The sequence below is a fragment of the Lichenostomus cassidix genome, chromosome 2 (assembly GCF_008360975.1).
Source record: "Lichenostomus cassidix isolate B80296 chromosome 2, HeHo_3.0, whole genome shotgun sequence".
Classification (NCBI taxonomy): Eukaryota; Metazoa; Chordata; class Aves; order Passeriformes; family Meliphagidae; genus Lichenostomus; species Lichenostomus cassidix.
The window spans coordinates 30546493-30556846 of NC_139482.1; the positions used below are offsets into that span (position 1 = coordinate 30546493).

Here is a 10354-nt window from a genome sequence, read left to right on the forward strand (position 1 = left end):
GCATAACCTTTGATTCATCCTTACAATGAAACTGTGTTCATGTCATTGTTAGTGACAAGAAGATGTGTGTAATCCTTGTGGGATTTATCTATTGGTGAGTCTTAATCACTTCTCCCTGCAGGCTAGTGAAGGGCTCATGTCAGCAGAGTGCAGACAGTGATGCTCAACAAAAACTTCTTAAAGCTTTGCTGGCAAGAGTTTTCATTTTGATTCCAGTTACTGTCAAAAGCACCAGTGAAAACTGCAAAATTCCCCAGGCATTTCTTGAAGTAATGAAGTGGAAGATTTCTCCCAGAGGAAGACGGACAAAGTTAGAGAGACACATATTACCTTGCATTAGCAGTGCCAGAGTCTCAAGAGGGTCCTGTGCAGAGCTTTCCAAAGAGACTCTGAAACTGCAGCAAGTAATTGCATGGCAGAGAGCCTTATAAAATGGTGAGATGGACAGAAAGGCTCTTTGTGAAGGTAAAAGCATTTTCAGGCTTGGAAGAAATTTAGTTGTTGTACTTTATGGATCCATGATCAAAAGATTTGCAGATCCCATACATAGACATTTCTCAAAACACTCAAGTTCATTTGTGATGTAGAATTAAGAGCCCTGTCTCCTGTAAAGTGTTTGTCTAAGCTATATCACAGTGAGAAGCGTAAAAGTGAGCTTTTTCTTGGTAAAATCCAGGTGTGGTTGTCCTCCTTGCTGTTAAATACCAATGTAAAGATTTGAGCCTGGGCCTCCCTCTGCTTTGGTTTCCTTCTTGCTTCCAAAGTCAGTATTTCTGCTGTTTCAAACACACTTCTTCTTTTTATTCCAAACAGAAGAACTTATCACCCTTCTCTCTTTTACCTCTTCTTTCAAATTTTCTGAGATGGACTCAGGGTCTGAGGAGCTGTGAACCCTCCCTGTGGCCAATCAGACAAATAGGTCTGATAATTTTAGCAGCATTTCTAAGTCGTAACTTAGGTAAAGGTATATGCTTTTCCATGGACAATTTTGAGTTTAGCATGGTCTGTTGACACAAAAGGTTGGTATTTACTGAACTAGAGAACAGAAACTATCAGAACAGAAATAATCAGAATTGCAGTGAAAAATGCTATCCTGTTGGGGCTCAGCACAAAACTGCAGTATGGCTTTTTCTGTAGTCTCCTATATATGCAGTTGCATAAGTGAACTAGTTTAACTTGTTTATAGAACTGGAGTACAGAAAGTAGGGAGGTAATAGTAGAATCAAATATTTGAAGTTTTTAGATGATGAAGAGGAGAAGTTATATATTTTAGATAGCTAAATATACTTAAGTGACATATTCTTGATGGAAAGTCACTCTTCAAGGAGTTGTTTCTCCCCAGAATTATATAGTGAGCTATTAGACTGACTTCAGGAAAAGTTATGAATGCAGTGCTAAACAACTCACCAGAAATTTAAGAAACCTTTAATATTGGGCTCAGGAGTGTGTGGGGGCTTGGCATCTTTAGTACTTCTGGGCTGTTTGTTTTGTTTTCATTCTCTTATTGGATTTTCTCTTGAAGTGCTGCAGTATTTGCAGCAGTTTCAAAGTTCAGACAAAAAAGGATTTGTTCCTCAAGGGAAAAATCATCCTTTATGTTATGGAGACAAAAATGTACATCAGTGTCCTTAACACTTTGGTACTTCATGTTTCCCCTTCCCCATGGCCCTTATTGGGGTGGATTTTGGTAAGTAACAACAGTAATGAAAAACAGTTCATCAGCCTCTTAATTTGGTTCCTACATTATTTGGTCATTTTCTCATCTAAAACCAATGAAGGTATCTTCCCTGGCCACCTGAAAATGACAGTCTTTGTGGTTGTAATCACTATTGCTATCTTATGCTGTTATTACCTTATTGTTGTTGCTATCATCTTACATGTCCTTTTTCATTGACATTTTATTTGTTGTGGTTACCTACAATGTAAGATTTGCATTTAAGCAATATCAAATTAGTGAGTGCCTTCAGAAGGAAACATAGCTGACAGCACAGTTCCAATTTGTGTGAAAAGTGTTTTTATTAGAATTACATTGCAGATTCCTCCTCTCCCCCGTTCTCTTTAACCAATCAGAATAATTCTGGGTGAATACCAGACAAAATATTTCTTTATCTTACCTTATTAGATAATTGTTCATAACAGTAAAAAGAGAATATTTGCATGTTTGCATAATGAAGTGCAAATGAAGGCAGACTGAGTGCAAAGGGAGAGCAATGAAAACTGTGCACAGTTAGGGTGGCTGGTGGGTGCTAGGCTAAGTTAGAAAGCCATGCAAATATCAGTGTACCAATGCAACAGTCAAACTCCAACTCTGCTACAGAGATTAGGTTTAGATTTTAAGAGGCATTTATTGGAGTATAAAAATGAAAATGCCCACAGATTGGCTGTCCACAATTCATTGTAGGTGGCATAAAAATCCCTTTGTTTGGCTTTGTGTATTTAATTGGAATAATTAATGAGCCTGACAATTTAATTCTGTGTAATCATATTCTTGTAAGCAACTCTACAACTCCTCATTTATCAAATTCTGCAGGAGAAGCAGAAATGTTGCAAAAATAGGCACAAAATAAAACCTGGTCTCCATTGGGTGCTGAGGCACCTGAAATTTCAGGAAAAAACAAAAAGTTATAACGGATAAGTATGAAAAGTAGACTCTTCCATCTTTAATTAAAGATTTTGTGCTGCACATGTGAAAGACTAGGAAGTAAATTGGACCCTTCCCATGGTTCAGATTATTGGTGAGCAAAAATCATGAAGAATAACAGGAGTTAGGGGAGGTGATTGGACTACATGGCTAGTACCAGCAACTAGGAAAGGTGTATCTCTTTGAAGTCACCATTGCCTTTCCTCATGACACTTTTCCAGTTGAGAGTCCAAATGTTGGCCAGACACAAAGTCTAGAATCTCTCTAACCATCATTCAGATCCAGTTTTCTAAAGAGCCCTCAAATAATTACAATTACTGTTATACTTTTATAAAAGTGACTTAAGCACTTTGAAGGTTAATGGTTAGTGAAAGCCAGTGGGACATGTAGTCTAAAGAGGATTGATTAATCATCATTTATTATATCAGTGTTTAAAAAAGCTGCTTTATATTGTACCTGACTATCCATAAGCACGAGTGCAGCACCACATTTGGTGCAAGTGTTGTTCTTCCCATATGGCACCCTGATGCTATGCTATATATCCTTTGAAGCTACAGAATTATTATGCAAGCCCAAAATTTATAGATTATCTATAATTAATTTTAGTGCTTACAAAAATTATTTTCTGAGGTATTAGGTACTAAGCATACAGAGTTCACAAAATAGATCTGGTCTGCTGTTACTCCCAACTTTATTGGGAGATGGAAAGTCACAGAATCACAGACTATCCTGAGTTGGAAGGAACCCATGAGGATCATCAAGTCCAACTCTTAGCCCTACACAGGACACCCCAAGAGTCACACCATATGCCTGAGAGCATTTTCTAAATGCTTCTTGAACTGGGTCAGGTTGGTGCTGTGACCACCTTTCCTAATACCTGACCTGAATTTCCCCTGACACAGCTTCAGGCCATTCTCAAGTCCACTTATTTCTACTCAGATCTGGTGTCTCTGCCAGTTGTCAGCAGTGACTCTCAAGTAAAGTGGCAGATTCTATGGCATTTCAGATTTGAGGAAGATGTCACAGATTTCTGGCAGCATTGTTTGTTTGGAGTGACAGCTCTAAGAGACCCTGGGGCAACCTATTGTGACTCACTACTGTTTGCAAGTGTTGGGTTTCTGAGGGGCTTTTTTCGGTAGTAGGGGTTGTTTTGTTGTTTGGTTGGTTGGTTGGTTGTTTTTTTGGTTCTTTTTTGTATGTTTATTAGTTTGGTTTGGCTCTGTTTCCAATGAAGCATAACACTAGTTCCATGCTTCTAGGACATTAAATCATGCCAAATAGTCTTTGTCTTGCCTTATATGTCTTCTTATTCACTTTTGTCCTTACTAACCAGGAGTGCAAATATTTTAATGGCCCAGAGGTTCTTATTGCAGATTTCTTTTAACCAGAAGCAATAAATGCTATTTTGTAATGAAATCATGCTAAATACAGCTCATACTCTGACTCTGCATTCTTTCTATTTAAGATTTCTATTCTTCTGTCATTTTCATTCTCTGACAGAACGTTGCCTACACATTACAGAGGTGTGCTTATCCAAGATATGCATATTTTGCACTGACATTCCAGGACCCAGTCTATCCACTTGATGAGTATTAATGCATACCTGGACTTCACCAAGGGATGAACTAAACAGCTCCTTTTCTGAAGAAGCCTGACCAAGAAGCTACTGCTTCTTGAGATTCCATCCCCTTCTAGTCTATGCCAGTATCAGAACTCTCATGTTTGTATAGATTCCTGTCATTTCATGCTTCTCTCCTGTTTAAGGTAACACTTCCTCTCCATAGAGCCTCATTTCACTGCACAAATTATTTAATCTTGTAGGGACAGTGCTCAAACTGATATATGCTTGCACTAGCCACCAGTGGGGCTTTGCTGCAGAAAGATTTACTTATGGAACTTGAGGACACATGTTTCACTGATGACTTTCTAGTTTTTCCTCAGACTTGCCTCATCACTGGGCACTGATGACTGAACTATTGAATGATCCTGCTTATCATCCCAGACCTGCTCTCTATGCTCAGACACTCTGGGGCTGTTCCTTGATCCCTGCTCCCTCTGGTTATGGAGCAGTACGTGCCCTTGCAGCTCCTTGACTATTGAAAACACTATCCATATGCACCCAGAGGGAATATCTGGGTTTTGAAAGTTCATATGTCATTTTCTAGACTTTTTTGCCCATTGTGAGTGATGGAGCCCTGTAAGATCAGGATTTCCTGTTCATATAACTGAGGGTTTCCTGTAGCATGTGGCATATGGGGCTCCACATCATCTATATACAGAGGCAGATGGTCTGAAAGCCACACAGGAGCTATAAATGAGTAGCACAAAAAGATGGATGGTGGGTAAGATGGCATCATCTGCCTTCTCCATGAAAAATCCAATAGCAGATTTGTAACTCCAAACTGGTTCTAGAGTGGTAGGGAATCCAGGCTCCATGCTGGCACTGTTCCTGCCCTGGAGGGTGAAAACATGCATGTGTGGCGTGAGCTCACCTTTGGGCACAGATACCAACTCCTCACCAGGATGTCTAATGCAGGGTTTTTTATCTTGAAGCTCATTTTTTCTTGCTAAACATTCCATGTCAGGGAGGTTGATACTAGATGATCTTTAAGGTCCCTTCCAACCCCCATGTTCTATGATTCTGTGACCAGCTTCAGTCATCCAAACTGGGACAGATTCATTCTTACTGCAGGTTTGAGAGCTGGGAGGGGACCATGGTGGAAGCATGAGATTTTTTTAATCACTTTATTACTGCCTAAGTCCTAAAAATGTGTAGCTTCTAATTGTGTTTCCTTCCTTATGCATAAGGACAAGTTGTTGCTTGCTCAGTCCTCGCACGCACACACTCACACACACACTCTCCCAGCCTGCCCCAGTTCTCCAGGGAAGTCTACAATTAAAGTTGTGCCTCTAAGAAGTCAGACTAGGACGAAAAATAAGGAATTTATTGTGTAGAGGTATCTGTCACAGATTTCTTTAAAATCTACTATTTGGGAATATAATCAATTTAACTTTTTGGAGGAAGGGTGTTGGTTCCATTAGCAAGGAAAATAAAAAAGTTATCAGCATTAAATTTAGTTCTTGGGATATTGGGGCATCTATCACAAGTCTATTCATCCCACAATATAAGTCTCATTCCAAAATCATTTTTGTCCTTCCTAGACTGGGTAGATATAGTGAAATGCTTTCTGCCATCATCAGAGCTTGTTACTCCTTTCATAGGAGGACCTGTACATTCTAAAATGGAACATTTCTAGGAAAATGCTACAGCCTGTAATCGTTTGGAAAAATTACTGTGTCTTTTTTTTTTTTTTGTGGTGCCTGCAAGTTATAGGACAATGTCTTAGAGAATGAGGATTGGGAAATTATGTTGTGAGAACTTCTAGCACTAAAAAAGACACGCTCAGTTAAGTAGGGAATTAATATCATAGCTGATCATATCAAAATCTGATGATGGACCTCAGTTCATCACATATTGTTGAGGTTCTGTAATTACACTGAAATAGTTGAGCAGTAGTAGCATCGAACAAAATCATAAAATACTGTTGTTCTTGTTCTCCTTGCTCATATGATAAATTTAATTCAAAACATTAAAATATTTTTTAAAAGACTAGCAGACTTTGGAGAAGCCTCATAATGGTTTTAACTGGTTAACTATGAAGACACATTTAATCAAGTTGCTATCTCAGGTAGACAAGAACAGCAGCCATCAGGAAGACACAATGTGTTCAGTTTCCATGGAAATTCACTCAAATGAAAAGAAAAGGTAAGCACTTCTTCTATAGATAAGGTAGTAAAATATTCTTTAAAACATTGTAAAGTCAACTAGTCTGCTGTAAAAAAATCAATGAAATGCAATAGCAATTTTCTAATTCTGTACCTGCAAAAATAAGCAGTATAAATTTCTGGAGGCAAAAGAAGAAAGTGAAGAGTTCAAAGCTCTATCTGTTATTAAGTTTGCTTAGTAGCAGGTGCAGTCTACTGAGTGAACTAAAGCTGTCTTCACCAGAGTAAGTCTTATTTTTAGAATGATCAGTGTATTCTGCAAGCTCATCTATGACTTCACTGGTTAAATCAAAACATTGTCCAGCCTGACAAGAGTCAAAAACAGATGATGATTTTTATGCCTACATCTACCAGTATAAATGAGGGGTTTATGATGTTTTTTACTGATCATCATTTTATATTGGTGATATTTGGGTTTGTTTAAAAAATTCAGGAGTCCTCAGTTTGAGACTGGAAACAAGTGATTTTCAGTAAAGGGCAAAATTGATGCTTCAATATATAAACAAAAATTATTCTATGGTAATCAGTGATTATGTATTGTTTGTATACTTGATATGAGTATTCATTTATTGAATCATTTTTACTGTCCATTCAGGCTTTTTGTTGCCTGTGTGGAGTCTGAAATACCCTAAGTGACTCAGAATAAAGTCTTTTACAAACAAGGTCTGCATCAGCTCAGCTATTGGTCAGCATCATTCAGAAATACAAATATCTTCTTAGTAAATGAAACAGTGTTGATCCAAATGCAAATTCTAAATTCCATAAGCATAAGCTGTAAGAGGTGATTAATAAAATTCAGTTTAATTTCAGTGAATCACAGTCCTGAAGTCACCTCTGCTGCCTTCTGGCTGTACATTAAATTGCACATCTAATAGAAATCTGCCAGTACCTTTTGTGGCATTGTCACATTTCAAAGTTAAATTCATCTTACCGATGATTATTCACATTGTTGAACGAAAGCCTTATCATGAAATATTGACCTTTTGCTCAAGTCCTGTTTTATGAAGCAAACAGGTGACCTTAAATCCATGGTACAAGCAGTACTGGTAGAAACCTTCCTTCCTTACTTCTTTTCATTACTGAGGCAAAGCAATCATTTATGCTCTATTTTCATTTCAACCTATTGATTTCCAAGAAGGCTCACATGTGATAAAAATCATAATTTCATCTGTAAATGTTAACTCTTACTACTTTGTCAGCTAGAGGTTTGTTTGACTCTCATTTTCTATCATATAAATAGTGAGTCTTTCATATGGGGCGATGCTAATATAAATCCATGGTAAATAATTAGATCTATAGTATTCTTGCAGAAATTTTGCCATTTAAGTTAGCTACACTGGAAGTACACAAGGTCCTGAGATTTATTTAGTAATTATCTTCTGCTTTTAGGGTCTGATCCACATTCCACTGAAGGTAATGCACATTTTATCATGCCAAGAGTAGTTCGCTTCAGCCTTTAGGGATGAACTTATAAAAAAAATAAAATAATAATAAAAATTCAAAGCATCATTTTGCTTTTGTATTAAAGTAGTATCATATTAAGGAGATAATTATGCTTGATGAAACATTATGGGTTCGGCAGTCAAATGCAAGGACCATTTCAGAATAAGAATTCTATTTAAAAGACACACAAGATCATTGTTAATCAAAGTAAAACAGTGCTAGGTCAAAAGAAAGAGTCAAGAGTTTGGCTAAATTAATTGTTTTTTATCTTTTGGGCTTGTGCTAAAACATTTCTGTCTACCTGAAAAAAACTTTCATACAAACCTTTATAGTCACACTTTGTGACTGGACATCTTCTTTTAGTCATACAGCAATTACAATATTAAGTAGATATAAATAATTAATATAATATGTTAGCATGTGTACCACATAGCAGATGTGTGGATTTGCAAAAGCATGTAGCATCCCTCATACAATGACAAAAAAGGCATTTTATTTCATATCTTCCCCCATGCTAAAATAAACTGCTGTGCAAATGATGGCATGGCATTTGGCAAGCAAGAAGTAAAGTCCCTACAATGCTGAGGATATCTTTGTTACGATGCTACTATTTTAGATCATCCAGAATGTGTGTGTCATATTTATTCCTGAAGTGTTTCCTCTGAAGAACTAAATTGCAATTTTAATTACCTAATGCAAATTCCCCCCCAATCCAAAACAAAAACAAACTAACCTCTCAGATGCAGATAATGAGAACAGATCAATAATACCATTGTAAAACAGTACTAGCTTCAGGAGACAGCTGCAGGAGTAAATAGATCCATTTGTTTTGATATCCTTCCTGAACATCATGACTCATCTTCTGGTTCTATTTTGGGCTCTGTCGTATGTGTGTGTGGCTGAGGTCACACAAGCCAGTAATCCAAGCAACTGAAGCAGTGCAAGTTGTCAAAAAGAATAGTTTATTACGTGGATTTGCTGTATAAAAATGTCTTTTCATGCTCTGCCTGTTCATAAAAGGATATGAGCAATAATCTACCTTGTCCGCAATGACTTAAATCTTCTTATTCAGAATTGGAACGAGCTTCAGATTCCTTCTCTATGTAGCATCAAATCTAACCCTTTATTTCCAGGGAAATCAGGTAAAACCAGTTAAGAGGTTTTTTCATTTTATCTGGAAAGCATGTCGGGAGGGGTCAGACAAATAATATGTACTTAAAATACAAATAGATTTCAAATGTTTAGATTGTAGCTTTTGCTGTAGAATTGCCCCCAGGAGACTAAAAAGGTCACATTTTACCCATTCACCCTCTAATTAGGAAAAGTCAGTATGTATGCACTTGCTGATAAGCATGATCTGAGTGCTTTTTTAGCTTGGGTGTCAAAGCTGAGGGCTGCAAAGAGTGCAGAACACCAGTGTTCACTGGCTGGGACATCTGCATGGAGATGTCAGGCTGGGGCTCGTTCAGGGCACATGGTGAGTCATCTGTGGCTGGCAGAGAGAGCTGCTCAGCAGAGAGCAAACTGCCCTGGCCAGAGCCTTCCCCGCCTGGAGGGAGCAGATGTGTCAGGAAAGGAGGGAGAGGAGACACCCACCATTCACATAGAAAATGCTGTGTTTTCTCCAGTTTTTAAGATTTTTATTTGCCCTTTTGAGAGCCAGGAATACTGGTGTACTTTAATACAAGCCTCTGGATGAAATGATAGTTCTTAAAAGTCAGTAAGAAGAGTAAAGATCCACTAGTTTCAACAGAGTACTGTCACTGTGCACTCATCACTTCAAAGCAATCCTTGGTTTTAGATTTGACAGTTTTGGAATTCCAGGAACAGTATTGAGTTACAAACAAACACAAAGAAAATAAAGCCTGTGAACTGTATCATGCAATAAAAATTCTGGGGCAGTTTCTGTCTGCCTCAGATCCTAACTTTCAAAGAAACTTGGTTGGCAGTTTGTTTTGGGGGTTTTGTTGTTGCTGCTGCTGATTACCTATTTAATTTTTGACTTTTTTTTTTTTTCCCCACAGAACTCCAAAGCCTTTCACCTTTCACCACTAGAGAGCTACTAAATTTTCTAGCTTAAATAGGATGGGGATGGGTGTTTCTCAAAACACTAAGATTTCAAGATCCGTTAGGGGGCTTCATTGGACTCTGACTTTTCAGGGAATGGCTTTAAAACCATGCAAGACCTTTTCAGACTAATAGAGGAAGTGAAGAAACAGTATATTTTTCTAATTAACAGTCCAGAGAAGAGTTCTTTCCATTTCTTGAAGGAAAGCTGATATTTGCCAGAGATTTATGCTCCACATAAGTTCCCATCTCTGCTACACACAAGTGAATGTACTGGTGCTATGTCTTCCAAATTCTGTGTAATTTATCTCATATACAACTGTAACAAGAGAATCCAGTATCTAGAATAGTTATCAAACTATTCTATTCAAACAGAAACTTAGCAAAGAGTCTGAACAGACAGCAAAACCTAGGAAA

At 37.7% G+C, this 10354-nt stretch overlaps 1 protein-coding gene across 1 annotated transcript in view; it reads right to left on the minus strand.

The window, feature by feature from the left end:
- The window catches only part of TMEM196 (transmembrane protein 196), a 96262-nt gene extending 87561 nt beyond the window's left edge, over positions 1–8701 (minus strand). Inside the window, exon 1 of the mRNA XM_085050884.1 lies at positions 8596–8701. The gene's annotated coding sequence lies outside the window, so the exon portion shown is untranslated. The remainder of the gene's footprint in view (positions 1–8595) is intronic.
- Between the last annotated feature and the right edge of the window lie 1653 nt (positions 8702–10354).